The sequence below is a fragment of the Wyeomyia smithii genome, chromosome 3, assembly GCF_029784165.1.
Source record: "Wyeomyia smithii strain HCP4-BCI-WySm-NY-G18 chromosome 3, ASM2978416v1, whole genome shotgun sequence".
In the NCBI taxonomy this organism is placed as follows: Eukaryota; Metazoa; Arthropoda; class Insecta; order Diptera; family Culicidae; genus Wyeomyia; species Wyeomyia smithii.
The window spans coordinates 80554280-80569556 of NC_073696.1; the positions used below are offsets into that span (position 1 = coordinate 80554280).

Genomic DNA, 15277 nt, shown 5'->3' on the forward strand with positions numbered 1-15277 from the left:
ATTTTGTGTTTGTGCAGTAAGGCTGAGAAGTAAGCCAGATCTACGAATTTCTCCGTAGATCTACGGAAATACATAGAAATCCGTAGAATATACGGATTTACATGAAATCGCTGTGGCATCTTTGGTGAGCAGGCGACTAATTCGATCGCAGTGTTTCAAACGGACCAAGCAGCGCATTGCTTAACATGTCCAGACATGTTAGTAATTTTGTCCGGATTTGCCGTGTCGCGTTTATTTAAATGCCACTGCTAATAGCTGTGAGTGTGTCCACTGCTGCTACTATCACTGCTAATAGCTGTTAGTGTGCCGGTAGCGTGGGTTATTATCGTTATGTTTTGATTGCTCGCTTGCAGTGTGTGCAACAAGAGAATCAAAATCATCCCGCGTCATCGGTAAATGGCAATCCAAAATCAACGTATCTTTTCAAGGTTACCAATCAATTAAGAAAAAAAGGGAGTTGAAAGAATACTAGAGTGTTTTCATTACGGGTGACAACCAGTGATGCAACATTTTCATCTGCATTTTGAAGCTAAAAAAATCTTGCCACCTTGGTAAAATTTAAAAATATCTGTATAAAAAACTGCATATGTACTGAAGTTGTTATAGCTTGTTTAACGTAATTCCGGAGAGTCATTCATACGCACGTTTACACGTAATAATAAAACCTCCAACACGCTAAACAGCATTTATGCTCATTAATGTTTTCCAAAAGTATTAATAAGTTTGATAGGCGACCACATGAAAACAAAAAAAAATCTGTATAAATCTGTATTATTCCCATAAAATCTGTAATCTGTTTATTCAGATATCTGTATTGAAAATAAATTGTATAAATACAGATAAATCTGCATATGTGGCATCACTGGTGACAACTAAATTTTGGATTTTTTCCCTCAACACGCTTAGAGAGAAACATGTCTTACATTCTAGTGAAAAGCATATTGCATAAGTATATGTCTTATATTCAAGTGAACATTAGTACGAAGTAAAAGGTGAGAAATGAAAAGTAAAAAATCAAAAATCAAAAACAAAAAGGTATAAGTCAAAACTGCGGTCGATAGTCGAAAAAAAAGTCAGAAGTCGAAGTTGAAAGTAAAAAGTCAAACATCAAAATTCATAACTCCAAAGTTAAAAACATAAAGTCAAAAATCAACACAAACAGACATGCGTCTTCGAAGAAAAATCCTCAAAAATCAAAAACTAACAGTGAAAAATCAAAAGGCAAAAATCAGGAGATAATAATTAAAAAAAAAATTAAGAGTTGAAAGTCGATGATCGGAAGTCAAAATCACTCTCTCTCTCTCTCTCTTCCTCCTTTTTATGCCAGTATTTTTGGTTTGTTTATGCATGCTCAGTCCTGTTTAAGATGGCGTTGGAACAAGAATCATTGCGCAAGGTCATTGTACAGTTTTGACTAAAAAGCGAAAATGTTACGTTTTTGACTTACGACGAGGATAGCGGAAAACGGAAAAATCGAAAACAGAGTGAAACTGCAGAATGAAAAATTCGAAATGCTTACAACTTTGCCACCATTTGAGCACTTCCCCAGCACAGCCGATACTAAAGTATACAAACGATTTGACTGCAACACACGCACGCACTCCGTACACGCAGCACTCCGTAGCACTCGCCAGAACATTGCTAATAGTGATGAAAACTGTGGAAACTTTTTTATTAGTGTTCATTTTTTGACTGCCGACGGCACGAGCAGCGATCGAAAGTTTTTATTCTCCAGCTATTTCCTCGTCTTTTAATGGCATTATTATAACTTATTTATCAAACGATTCTTCCGAGTTGTGTAGTTGCTTTAATTTAGCTGTTTAATTTGAGCTTGAATTTCAGCTTGAGCTTGACGACCGCACATTTCATAGTTGCTCCTCCGTGATCGATCTGAACTAGTGAAGTTGTACAAGGAACCACGTATATGGCTACTTGGGAATAGTTTGCTATCTTCAGTGCACAACAATCCAGAAGCTACCGCTTTCTATAGATCGATAACGGCGCCGACTCATTCCGCGTCGAACACTCGACAGAAACGGACGTGCAAAGTGGTCGTTCTATTACAATCCGGTCCGTGTGTACGAATAGCCAAACAAAAGAGTGTATTATTCGCGCTAAAGGCCAACTAGATTGTGAGTTGTGTCGCTCGCAACTTTGGCTGTATTGGTGCAAAATACCAGCTGCAGTTTTGATCTGTGCACAGTGAATAGATCTTTCTAATTCAAGGCCATCAGTTGACAGTCGAGTCGTGTCGCTGTGCTGAGTGATCTCACTGCCGGCTCACTGCTGCTGGCTGTATTGGTGCTGCTGTACTAGTGCTGCTGGCTGCTTTGGGTGCAGCTTCGAACGATCGGACAACCACTGCTGGAAGGAAGAAGTAAATAGGTACGTGCTCTTGTCGGCGCTAGTGCGCTACATTTATATAGATGGATATGGATGGATATAGATCCCTCGCCTCCCGTGCCACCATCCCCGAACCCCCCTGACCCTGACCCTTCTGTTACCCCCTCCCCTGTTAATTCTCCAGTCTCCCCTCGCCCCAGGCTTTACCCGGACGGATCTCAACAGGGCAGCTATACTGTTTATTTTCGTCCAAAGGCAGGAGTGAATTCAAAGCGATTAAACATACTGCAAATTTCTAAAGACCTGACGAAGGGGTACAAGGCCGTGACCGAAATTTCCAAGGTCCGACCTAACAAGCTCCGTGTCGTGGTCAGTGATCTGGCACAGGCCAATGCTATCGCTTGCTCTGAGCTCTTCACACGCGAGTATCGCGTTTACATACCCGCACGAGACGTGGAGATCGACGGTGTCATAACCGATTCGAGTCTGTCTGTCGAGTGTATCCCAAAAAGCGTAACCGGTTGCTTCAAAAATACCGAAACACAGGCGAAGATTTTGGATTGTAAGCAATTGCAGTCTATGTCTCTCGTCGGCGGTAAAAAAGTTTACACTCCGTCAGACTCGTTTCGCGTTACGTTTGCCGGATCTGCACTCCCTAGCCACGTCTCGATCGACCGGGTTCGTCTGCCTGTGCGATTGTATGTACCCCGTGTTATGAATTGCACCAATTGCAAGCAGTTAGGCCACACAGCCGCCTACTGCTGCAATAAGGCATGCGGAAGATTCTTACAGTGTTAATGCTGAAAAATGTATTCACTGTGGGGAAAACCAGCATGAGCTCTCCACATGCCCGGTGTACATGCAGCGCAGAGATAAAATCAAGCGGTCACTTAAGGAGCGTTCAAAGCGTTCTTATGCTGAGATGCTGAAGAAGACCGTGACCACTTCTACCATAACATCGAACCCCTTTGATCTGTTGTCCTTTGATGAAACCGATTCTGACGATTCACCAGCGGGAACATCTTATGCCAATCCTGGGGAGTCTAGGAAGAGGAAAAAATGTTTCTTCTCCTAAACTTCCCCGTAAAGGTCCTAAGATTTCCCAAAGTGTAATGAAAAGTACGGACAAACCAAACAGTGCTGCGGAAAAACCGAAGCAAACTCCTCCTGGGCTTGCAAATTTAAAGTCCCAGAAGGAGTTCCCAGCACTGCCAGGAACATTTAAAACCCCAGTTGTTCCTTTTGCACATCCAGTTGATGAAACAAACTCTGGATTAGTGAAATTTTCTGACATTGTGGACTGGATTTTTGAAAATTTCAATGTACCCGATCCAATTAAAATTTTTCTTACAGCATTCCTCCCAACAGTTAGATCATTTTTGAAGCAGTTGACTGCCCAATGGCCCCTCCTTGCAGCGATTGTATCCTTCGATGCCAAATTCAACTGCGTATATGAAGGATTCTATCTCTGTCTTACAGTGGAATTGTAGAAGTATTTTACCAAAAATTGATTCGTTTAAAGTTTTGATAAATAAAAACAAATGCGATGCAACTTCCCTTTGTGAAACTTGGCTTACTTCAAATATTGATCTCAACTTCCATGATTTTAATATTATTCGCCTTGATCGTGACACCCCATATGGAGGAGTACTTTTAGGGATTAAAAAGTGCTATTCTTTCTATCGTATAAACCTCCCCTCGATTCCAGGCATCGAAGTTGTCGCATGTCAAATGACAATACAAGGTAAAGAGCTTTGTATTGCCTCAATATATATTCCTCCCAGAGCACAGGTTGGGCAACGGCTGCTCTTTGATTTAATAGAACTTCTTCCCTCGCCACGTTTGATTTTGGGAGACTTCAACTCTCATGGTGTGGCTTGGGGTTCCCCTTACAATGATAACCGCTCCTCTTTAATCTATAACCTTTGCGATGACTTCGACATGACTATTTTAAACAACGGTGGAATGACACGTATCCCGAAACCTCCAGCGCGCCCAAGCGGTTTGGATCTATCCTTATGTTCGACGTCGCTACGGTTGGATTGCACATGGAAGGTAATCCTCGATCCTCACGGTAGCGACCATCTGCCTATTCTTATTTCAATTACAAACGGGTCAACTCGCATGCGACCAATTGACATTCCGTATGACCTCACACGGAATGTCGATTGGAAGTTATACGAGGAAATGATTTCAAAAGCGGTCGAGTCGATTCAACATCATCCACCACTTGAAGAATACAGCCTCCTCGCGGGCTTGATTCGCGACGCCGCGTTGCAAGCCCAAACGAAGAAATATCCCGGCGTAACGATCAAAGAACGGCCTCCCACTCCGTGGTGGGACCAAGAGTGCTCCGATGTCTACACACAAAGATCCGACGCGTTTTTGACCTTCCAGAAAGGAGGTATACCTGGCGACTATTTACGGTATTCGGAGCTTGATACCAAGCTTAAAAGTTTGGCTAAAGCAAAGAAACGCGGATATTGGCGTCGGTTCGTGAACGAGACGTCGAGGGAGACATCGATGAGCACTCTTTGGAACACAGCCCGAAGAATGCGGAATCGCGTAACGGTCAACGAAAGCGAGGAGTCTTCAAGTCGGTGGATATTTGATTTTGCCAGGAAAGTATGTCCGGACTCTGTTCCTGAGCAAAACATTGATCGCGATGCGTCTCCGGGCCACGACGCGATAGAATCACCTTTTACGATGGCAGAATTTCCAGTTGCCCTCCTGTCCTGTAACAATAACGCGCCTGGGTTAGATAGCATCAAATGCAACTTGTTGAAGAATCTACCCGGCAATGCCAAGAGGCGCTTGTTGAACTTGTTCAATAAGTTCCTGGAGCAAAACATTGTACCGCAGGATTGGAGGCAAGTGAAGGTGATCGCCATCCAAAAACCAGGGAAACCAGCTTCTGATCACAACTCTTATAGGCCGATTGCAATGCTATCCTGTATCCGGAAATTGATGGAAAAAATGATACTCCGTCGTTTAGACCATTGGGTCGAATCAAATGGTCTACTATCAGATACTCAATTTGGCTTCCGCCGTGCCAAAGGGACGAATGATTGTCTTGCGTTGCTTTCAACAGATATTCAGCTGGCGTATGCTCGCAAAGAACAAATGGCGTCTGCGTTCTTGGGCATTAAGGGGGCTTTTGATTCCGTTTCTATTGACATTCTTTCGGGTAAACTTCACCGACAAGGATTTTCTCCAATTTTGAACAATTTTTTGCACAATTTGTTGTCCGAAAAGCACATGCATTTTACGCACGGCGATTTGGCAACTTTTCGCATTAGCTACATGGGTTTTCCCCAGGGCTCATGTTTAAGCCCCCTTCTTTACAACTTTTATGTAAATGACATCGACGAATGTCTGGAAAATTCATGCACGATAAGACAACTTGCAGACGACAGTGTAAGCTCTGTTACAGGAGCCAAAGCTGCCGATTTGCAAGGACCATTGCAAGATACCTTGGACAATTTGTCTGCTTGGGCTTTACAGCTAGGTATCGAATTCTCTCCGGAGAAGACTGAGATAGTAGTTTTTTCTAGGAAGCATGAACCTGCTCAGCTTCAAACACAATTAATGGGTAAACGATTTCTCAGGTTTTGGTACACAAATATCTTGGTATCTGGTTCGACTCTAAAGGCACCTGGGGTTGTCACGTGAGGTATCTGATGAAAAAATGTCAACAAAGAGTGAATTTTCTTCGTACAATAACCGGACAATGGTGGGGAGCCCACCCAGGAGACCTTATAAGGCTTTACCAAACAACGAGGTCTTGAACCGTCCCGTGATTGAAAATTTTGAAAGGTTAATCGAACTTAATTCTCAAACCCGTTTTATGACATTGTATTTCAATCACATGTCCCAAAATATTAACCCTTCTTCGAATATTACAAATCGTGTCGACTTATCAAATACTTCTGATTCTACTGTGTTTTTCGATACATCCATGATTGAAGAAACTCGTGGAATCCCGGATCATTTACGCGTGCAGCAGATCCCTAAAATTTTTTCCAATAAATATCGAAACATCAACTGCGACAATATGTACTACACTGACGGATCACTTCTTGATGGGTCCACTGGCTTCGGTATCTTCAATAACAATTTAACCGTCTCCCATAAGCTCGATAATCCTGCTTCTGTTTACGTCGTAGAATTAGCTGCAATTCAGTACACCCTAGGGACTATCGAAAAAATGCCCACGGACCATTATTTCATCTTTACGGACAGTCTCAGTTCCATTGAGGCTCTCCGATCGATGAAAGATGTTTAGCACCCTACGTATTTCCTGGGGAAAATACGGGAACATCTGAGTGCTTTATCCGAGAATTCTACTCAGATTACCTTAGCGTGGGTCCCTTCTCACTGCTCGATACCGGGTAATGAGAAAGCGGACTCTTTGGCTAAGGTGGGCGCAACAAACGGTTATATTTATGAAAGACCAATTGCCTTTAATGAATTTTTCGCATTCGTACGTCAGAATACGATCATCAGTTGGCAAAATGCTTGGACCAAGGGGGAACTGGGAAGGTGGTTACATTCCATAATCCCCAAGGTATCGACGAACCCGTGGTTCAAGGGGTTGGATGTAGGTCGGGATTTCATTTGCGTGATGTCCCGGCTTATGTCGTGTTGGGCTCGGGGAGAGTGGTATCTGTGCCTGTGGTGAAGGTTATCACGACATAGAGCACGTTGTTTGGTCATGCCCTGTACACCGTGACGCCAGGTCTAGATTAATAGCTTCCCTGCAGGCCGAAGGTAGGCAGCCGGCTGTTCCTGTTCGTGATGTCTTGGCGAGCCGTGACCTATCCTACATGTCCCTTATATACGTTTTCCTGAAATTCATCCACGCCCCAGTTTAGTCCTATCCCCTTCCGCCTACATCCAACCAAACGACAAGAACACGTTAAGAGCCCGGATCCGGAAACAGCAATCAGACCCGCACGATACTCTCAAGGCCCGATGGAAACAACCCAATATGCCAGTCCGTAATATCTTGGCCCAGCAGCGCCGACTAGTTCCTCACGGTCGTTAGGGTAAGGAAGGGTGTTGTAAATAAGGAAGAAGAAGTTTATGTTATTTTGTCACTCTGGTAAGCGACGGAATCGAACAGTATTGTGTGCGGAGCTCGCCAATCACGAAAACGAACGCTAGATATTTTTTTGTCAGACGACAAATCCCTGATTTCTAGGAGAAAACAAACACCTTTCGGCAGACGCGGTTCTTTGGAATCTGCTGCGAAATCTACGACGATTTGCGACGTATTTATATAAAAGTAACGCGCAAGCAGTCTCCGGGTAACCGTCCACCGTGAGACATGAATAAAGATCTGAGTATACCTCGCGAATTATCTCCACTTCTAGAATTCATAGATGAGCAAAATTTTTCCGGGTTGAAGACGCATTTCTCCGAAGCATGCAACACAGATTATACACGCACTGATTAGGTACAAGAAAAGTTGAACAGTTTAACTTCCGTTGAGGGGTAACCGCGATGTGCAAGAGTACTTCTTTCTAAGCCGTGTTCCCAGATCTCCTTAATCTAACTGTTTAATTTGAATTACACATACTTAACGACTCAATAACAACAATAATCAAATTTCAACCATAATTCAAACTAGCTCTATGGAAAAACAAATTTTAGCGTAACTGTTTAATCGCTTGAATTAAATGTATACTTTTTGAGCTAGTATATTTCCAAAGATGACTAAAACAAGATACCTGACTTTCCATACATTTTGCTCACAACACCTTTACAACGGTTAGTACTGCCATCTGATGACCTAAATGCGCATAAAACTGTGGTTATTTGCAAAAGATTTATCGTGCATAATCTGCCAGATGCCAGCTTGTATAAAAAAATTCTATGGTTTATACTGTCACCCGTTACATTTTCTATATTGCTTTATTCCCTAACACAGACTTCAAAATGATAGACCGTCAAAATGGAATAATCGTAGTGATGCTGTCTAAAAATGAGTCTACAAATACTAGTTCTACCTGATTAGTAGTTGTTATAATTTACTAGCATTAGTGACAATGTTAGACTGGCTGTGATATCGAGAAATTTTGTTTAGAAGTAGTCTCAAGAACTTCGCAAACAGTCCTAATACAAAATTCTAGCTCAATCGGACGCCGAAAATAAATATGCGCCTCAAAGCGATCAAAGGTTCACTTGTTCAACCGTTGAAGAAAAGCATGAAATGTTCGATAACGAAAAAAAACATTGTGATCTGATGTTACTTAATATAATAGTGGATCCATAAAAAAGATATATCAAAAAAAAAACTTTTTGCTCCAGCTATGCTCAAGGCTTTTTGTTTTAAACTAACGTTTTGTCCTAACGACAATTTTTTCATCCAGGCAGTAAGACACAGTTATTCCGAGGACGTGGCGGTTAAAACGGGATGCTGAATCGACTTTCATTTATATAAGCTTGTGCGTCAATTCGTTACCAAGATCCGCTCTTATCTGGTTTGCGACCGCGTGGGTTACTTACTTAACATTGTTCCGGTTGTCAATGACACCAAGTGCTAAAGTCATCGGGTCCAGCAATTGTTTCAGTCCTTCTCACTCAACGAAACATAACGCCAGTTGATGGTATGTGACTAGTTAGCTTGATAGTTGGATTCATAAACAAGAGCGTGATGAATCCGATAAGTTTTTTTTTTTTTTGCTACATCAATTTCCTGCAACGAATCTTAACTTTTGGCCGCCTTTGGCTTCTGCGCCCAACAGTGACTGATCATGTTAATCACATCCAAGATGTCCTGGATGTAGGTTTATCGGCTGCTGAAATCCATCCTGCAGATAACTCTATTTTCTACGTGATTTCCCACAGGATTTCTTCGTCATTTAGTTTTTTTTCGGTTTCTGCGGGATGGTCCAGCTTCCACCATTCTCAATCCAAAAAAATTCTTCGAGCGATTTCTTTAAATGATTTGAACCACATTGATTATCACCAACGCTAAATATTACTAGAGCTTCAGTGGTGACGAAAAACCTTCCGGAAGCTTCCAGTTTAGTATTATCGCTAGTTTATGCCTTGGTTGCAAGAACGAAACTACGTCAATTGATGAAAAAATGTACTGAAAAGTCTTGTGATGATAAAATCGAGTATTTGGAAGAATTTAGAGTCGACTATGGCTGAATTCAAAATTTTCATAAGAGATGTCATGTTACACTTTTGGGTAGGTTATTCCATGCAAAAAATTGCCCAAATACACTCATTAGATACTATTATCAATATATGACACTCTCTAGAGGCGAACCAGCCAAAGGCTGAAAGCCTCTCAAATAAAGAAAAAAAAAATGATACGCTTTCAATGCAAAAAAAAAAACTAAGTCATTATGATCAGGTTTGATGTTCCAATTGTTCCACAGTGTAGGTGTAGGGTTCATTTCTATTCAAAACAATCATACCGAGGTAAATCCTGGAAAGAAACTGTACACCTTTTAAAAATATTGGCGGTTAGTGTGAAAGTTCTTTCGACTATGTGACATGTTCTCTTATACCAAAACATATTGAAACTTCCGTAAGAAATTAGTAAATTTTCCATAACGGTCATTCTGGTCGAAAATGTTGAAATGGTATGGTACTTAAATAGTAATGGTACTACATATCATCAGGTTTCAGTAATTGATATAATGGATGAAAAAATATGACAAATAATCCACATCGAAAATTGAGTACAACAATTAATATAATTTATTTTCTCTACCATTACAGAGAGATCAACTAGTGATGGTTCTGACCAATTACGGATGAATGACACCCAAATAAGGCAAAAGTACGTGTTATTTTCCATCATTTCGTTTCTAGTAAACTCAGGCACAAATCTAAAAATAATTCAACAAACCAAACTCTATTGACTAACGCCCTGGTAGTAAATCCGCCCACCGTGGCGGATATCAATTGTGCCCATCATCAAACACAGCTCCGTTGGGATTAACCCCGTAACTCTAGCCGAAGTTGTGCACCAGATGACTGTGAGCTCGAAATGCAATTCGCAAAGTAATCGGATTTCCGCTCGATGGCTGGCTCGCGGAAGTTGTTGCAAATTAATTCATCTGCAAATAAGCACATACATATGCAGATCGGTGCTATCCGGAAATACGAGCCTGCAGCGAAGTGTTGAATTGCTTCTACATTATTCATTATTTAAATTGCGGTTTTTTTTTATTTTAATCAGTTGTTATTACTCACAGTGATAATGCGAAATTTGGCTTATTCAGATCGCAACCGTTCGGAAATGAATATTTTAACCAACACCTGACGAATTACAGCTTAAACGGGTGACGCTGGTGCAGATTTCGTATATTTTTATGAATAAACCCAGCTATTGTTTGTTTATTGTTTTAATAACAGTTTAAATTTGTGAGCGTAATATGAAGCAACAACTTTCGGTTTAATATCATACTGTTTGTTTGTGTCTGTAATCTGAGTGCAGTTGAGTTCCAGCAGGCAATGCTTGCAATCGTTTGCATAATTCGCTGTTGATTACATGGGAAATGAGGGGATTAAGCAGATTTGTAAAACTGCTGATAGATGTTATTTACATTTTTACAATCTTGTATATTCTTAGTGTATAATATAATGTATTTAAACTACATGTATCTATGATAAAAACAAAACAATAAACCTACAGGTTGCTCTCCTAATTAACATTTTTTTACCATTGCTATAAAAAATTTAATTCCTAATAATGGTTCTATTTTGTTGGTGTAATTTTAAACAAACCCTCCTGCAACTATATAGTAACCAAAAGTCACTTGTCAAACACTGAAGAGTAGAGTACATCCTTTCGTTTTGCAACATTTTACTGCTACTTTAAGAGAGTGATTATATCGCTTCGCATGCGAAAGTTACCCTGTAGAAATTTCTAGATGATCTGAACAAATTGTGCAACAATTTGCCTCGCTCGACGTTTACGAGCATGGAATTGATTACTATTTTCAACAATTCCCAACGACTTTTCTTCGTTACTCTTCTCCTTCGTTCCGCTCGCAGCTTCCTCCAGCTGGAGGTTTAAATTTATTGCGCGCACAGAGGAAAACTTTCCATTCGAATTGACCCCCGCGTCGGCAAATGGTTCGGTATATTGCGTAGCCGCCCGGACAAGATAAATAAAAATGGATGATATCATTTCGGGTTGCTGATGTCCATTTTCCTTGTCGGGATTGCTTTAGGCAGATGCAGTGCAGATAGATCGCGGTGCATCGTAAATTTTCTATTGTTCGACAGGAAATAGAGCAACATTTGAAAAAAAAATTAAAGTACTTTGACTAGAGATGTGCATAAAAGTAAAATTACAGTGTTTGGAGCTACCAGAAGACTTTATCAGCCGGTAGGAGTTAGCTCGTGATGCTGAATTCTATTCCGGATGCGATCCTGGATCTTCAAAATCCGTCAAGCAAACAGGAGGAGCTGCCCAAGATATTGTTGGCGAAAATGTAGAACGCACCATCTCCGAAAGCGGACCTTTTGTAAACCTTCATACACTTCAATTTACGACGAAACAGCTGTGCGATCGTCTCAAGGCCCCCCGATTTGAACAACCCGATGCTGGTGAAGAAGCTATTCGTGAACTGCCTCCTAGCTATAAGTAGGATTAAATTTGCTCCACTGATTGGTACAAGGCTGGGCACTACGAACCATGAGTAGTTCGTGAAGGCATAAACTGGGACCTCGGTCGTATGCTGACAGAGAAAGAGGAAGGGAGCTGACCTCTCGAAGAACATACCAACCATTCCGAGCGTATATTTCCCAGGTTAAAGGCGGCTCGCAGCAACGTCTGGCTGAATGAAAAACGCGTTGTCTCGAGTGCTATAGCGAAGATGGCAGCCCCACCACGAGAGTCGGTAGCATGGCCCTTCTCTCCGAAATGAATGACAACGGCCAACGCTGCATCAATTTCGCAGCTCTCCGAGACCTGGTGATTAGAGCAAAGCCATCTGGAGATCACCTGATCACCGAACAAAAGATCAAATTGACCACACTCCCATTGATGGCCGATTTTTCTCGAACATCACAGACATACGTCCCTTCGAGTTGTGAATATAGGCTCGGACCAACACCTAATAGCAGTACCTGTACGCTCAAAACTATCTACGGTATTTCACACACGCCAAAACCGTCCGCCTCGGTCAAACATCCGGTGGTTGCACAAACCGCAGGCTGTCTAGTAACACGCGAAAGTTCTATGAGTAGGTTAACCAGTCTTGTAAGGGCTGTACACCCAGGACTTCAGTTATATGTAGTGACGAGGAAGGAAACCTGATCAAAAACGAGCGTTAGGTGGTCTACAGGTGGAAGCAGTTTTTTGATGAGCACCTCAAAAGCGGAACAACGGAAGGAGGCGGAAGGGAAGTTGCATGTTAAGAATATTATTCTAAACTCGTTATTCTCGAGAAAGCCCGCACTGTCAGGAAACAAGCAAACAAGCACCAAATCGGTTCTATTCCATAAACGCCTTCTTTTTATACTCGATCCAATTTTCTGAATTCCTCGGTTTCGCACAAACCATCGAAAAGAAACTCGCGAAGTGAAACGAACTGTGACAAAACAAGCTGATAAGTAAAGAGCGTACCCACGTGTAGTAACTTCGTTGCTGAAAGTAATCGCGAAATAAATTTTTACTTTGATGATTACTTTGAAGACTGTTTGACATAAATTCATGAATGTTCGGTGTTTGAACGTTATGTTAAGCCAAGCTTGCCCTGATTGATATTATAACTAATAATCTGCGGTCTTAAGACTAGCCGACTTAGAGCCTGTTAGTTGCACTGCAGTTGATAATGTAGTCCACTGGGTACCATCGGTTTACCAAGTCATGTATCCCAAGCCCAGCATTAAACGTCAAGCGGAAGATCATGACGAAGCATATTTCAACTCCGTCGGGAATCCTGAAGTCCATATTGTGTCGGATGGCAAGGTTAAGATAGGTTAATTACAATCCATTTGGCCCCGAATGCCATAAATTACAAACCATGTACCGCTTTACATGTACCGTATCAAATTAATGTCGTTCTTGTGGACATCCGGCTTTTGTTGCTCTCCCGGTAAGGGTTACAAGTACCGCCATCGTCATTCGTTAGCTAACTTGAGGAGCACCGTTCGTACGGTGTACCACTTTAGAGCGCCATGTGTCATCATAGTGCATCGTGCATGCCTGCATATTCAACAGGAAGGAGTGCAAATGGCACAGTTTTCATTAAACGAAATAGAGCTGTTAGGTGCATCTACGGCGCTCTCTTGAGCAGCATTAACCTAGGTACTAACTGCACATTGTTTTGCCGGAAATCCGTGAGCATGGGAATGAATTGAAGATGTGTGGCCTGAGTTTTAGCTGATGGCTGTGACGTTAAATTGGCTGTGGTAAATAAATTAAATTAAACTACTGAATCTATTATGCCTAATCTATCTTCTAACATAAAATGTAGACAGGAAAGTTGCAATGGTAACGGCAAGCTCTAAAAAAATGTTGATGCTTTCAACAAGTCACAGTTGATATCGTGTTGGTCAACGATGACCAAGAAACTCCATTAGTTCTCATGTGAAGGAGGCGCTTGGTATTACAATCAACCTACATACGCGTCATATAGAACCAAAAAATTCCTTTAAACCTTCTAGTTGTTTCAATACCCCAGCTCGCTTATAACGATGTGTAAAACATCATAGAGAGTGCTTCTCCGTTTAATAGTTCCCAAAATTGTTGAAAACTCACAAGATATGTTATGTTCTTTACTCTAGGTATTATTAAATGCAATAGCGTAGGAAAGCAAAAAAAGTTATCTGTCCCCGGAAAGTCACATGTGAGAGCTGAATATGATTTTGAGAACGGCAACACTCCAGACCTGCTGTGAAAGTTACCCACCATCCAAATTATCAGAATGCAAATGTTACAGTCGATTCTATCTTTTAGGTTCTGGTATACTCGAATTTAAATTAATTCATTTAAATTAAAACCATCACTAACCAGATTCATGGTATCAGCTTGTTTAAAAACCCGAACTGAGCTACCTGCACGGGTTTGTAGCAGTGAATCTAGCAATGTGTACTATAATTTTCCTTGATTCAATAACAATAAAACAAAATTAGAGTAATGCAGTGTAGCATACACCTTACGCATAAATGACCATCGTATTGCAAAAATCAATTGTAACCAATTATGCAAAACATGTATCTCATCATTATAATTAATCCAAGTCAAATATTTGCTGTAGATGTGAGTAATCAATACGATTTTACGGAGTTATTTAATTATCATCCATAATGTGCATTTTATTTTCATTCCATTCACTCGATGCAAAATGCTTGCAAACCAGTCGTGGGCCGGCAGGAAACAACAATTGGTAAAACGAATGATGCTTGAGATTTTTTTTTAATACGAATTAAAGGCTACAAACGAATTCAAGGGAAGTCTACACTACAGTTTGGAATTTGTATGATTCAGCCCGGTGTATCTCAATGGGTTGAAATTAATTTTTGATTACATGGAATTTCGCATTCTTGGAATAAAGTGAGTGTAAATTGCTGTCGTAAATCTAACAATCTAGAGAGTAGGTCCCTATCCTTGTATTGTGCTATGCAGTGAATCAAAGTCCATTTAAAGATTCACTTTCCTGCAGGATTGCGTTCCTCGATGATAACGGCATTAGTGATGCAGCATAAAACCGACAACAACCAGTGCTATAATTCTAAAAGCTCGTTAGTAGCTATAGTACCCATAAAGCAACTGGAGATTTACACGGCGAGCACAATTTTACACTCTGCTGGTACGTCCCATCGGGCTTGGTAGAGCTCCGCCTCGCTGTCTCGTTAATCACGTTGCTTTGGTCCAACCGGTTGCGTTTGCTAGTAATCAAGGTATTCATTGCGGTACGTGGGAGGTGACCGTACGTACGTTTGATCTGCTCTATTT

General features: G+C 41.2%; 1 protein-coding gene across 3 annotated transcripts in view; it reads left to right on the forward strand.

Moving 5' to 3' along the window:
* LOC129726868 (trissin receptor) overlaps positions 1-15277 on the forward strand; it is a 223055-nt gene that overhangs the window by 97338 nt on the left and 110440 nt on the right. For 2 of the 3 annotated variants that reach the window (XM_055684042.1, XM_055684045.1), the window contains exon 2: positions 10084-10144. The exons of the other annotated variant lie outside the window; for it this stretch is intronic. The gene's annotated coding sequence lies outside the window, so the exon portion shown is untranslated. The remainder of the gene's footprint in view (positions 1-10083; positions 10145-15277) is intronic. 3 annotated transcript variants of the gene reach the window in all.